Below are 1,147 nucleotides of genomic sequence, written 5' to 3' on the forward strand. Positions count from 1 at the left end.
ACACTTTAGGAAACCACTAGCACCACCACAGGTACCTGCAAAAGTACACATGGCTCGCAACGAACGAACACTAAAAGATTATGCATTACCAGGTTTGGACATGGTTTAGGAAAGTATAATAAGGCTGGCTATTACAGCACATAAATTTGAGATTAAACCAGAAATGATTCAAATGATCCAGAATAATCTGCAATTGTAGGGGTACAATGACAAAGGATCCGATCAACACTTAAAATGGTTTCTGAAACTTTGTGATACTTTTAAGTATAATGGGGTCACATATTATCCTATTCGCCTTCGGTTGTCCCCCTTTTCTTTGATTGATAATGCCTTTTCTTGGTTAGATTCGCAGGCACTAATGTTTGTCACGACATGGGATGAGCTCATTGGAAAGTTCTTGCAAAAGTTCTTCCCTATTAGCAAAGCGATTCAACTAAGAAGAGAGATTGTTGTCTTTAGATAGATGAAAGGAGAAATTTTTATGAGGCTTGGGAATGTTTTAAAACATTGATTCAAAAATGCTCACACCATAAGTTACCTAGATGGATGCATTTGCAAGTGTTGGATGCAAATGCAAGATTAGAAGTAGATGAAGCAGTAGCAGGAGCCCTCATAAACAAAATGTACGAGGACGACATTTGGCTAGAAACCTGCTTTTGTGAAAGTTATACAAGAGGATGACAAGTATCACCAGCTGGAGGATAAACTTAACCGTATTGAATCTACTAATAAATCGTCTATGAGTGGAGAAGGCAAACCGCTCTTCCACTACATCAATAATTCTACCAAGATGTCAACTATATTGGAAATAAGGGTGCAAACCCCTATTAAAATACCAATTGAAGAGATCACCCAAACCTGAGATGGGGAGGCAACCATGGATGAGGTAATAGTATGAACCAAGCTAAAAACACTAACTATCAACCTCCTTATTTGTAGAATCCTCAGGATAGGGCCAACCCAGGTGACCATACATCATGTGGTCAACGACTGGATAGAATCGAGGGAGAGATACAATCAATGAGAACGGACGTAAAGTAGTTGAAATATAAGTTTTTCAATTCAACTAGAACATTGAGTAAACTTGAGGATAAAATGAGCCAATTAATGAGCATGATGGGTTGTAACACCCCATACCCGTAACCCA

The 1,147-nt window shown here is 38.6% G+C and overlaps 1 non-coding gene across 1 annotated transcript; it reads right to left on the bottom strand.

Moving 5' to 3' along the window:
- Nucleotides 1-431: 431 nt before the first annotated feature.
- LOC121231717 (small nucleolar RNA R71) lies at nucleotides 432-536 on the bottom strand. Its single transcript, XR_005929772.1, has one exon. It is a non-coding gene; the product is annotated as a small nucleolar RNA R71 (small nucleolar RNA).
- Between the last annotated feature and the right edge of the window lie 611 nt (nucleotides 537-1,147).

This window comes from Gossypium hirsutum, chromosome A06 (genome assembly GCF_007990345.1).
Source record: "Gossypium hirsutum isolate 1008001.06 chromosome A06, Gossypium_hirsutum_v2.1, whole genome shotgun sequence".
Lineage (NCBI taxonomy): Eukaryota > Viridiplantae > Streptophyta > Magnoliopsida > Malvales > Malvaceae > Gossypium > Gossypium hirsutum.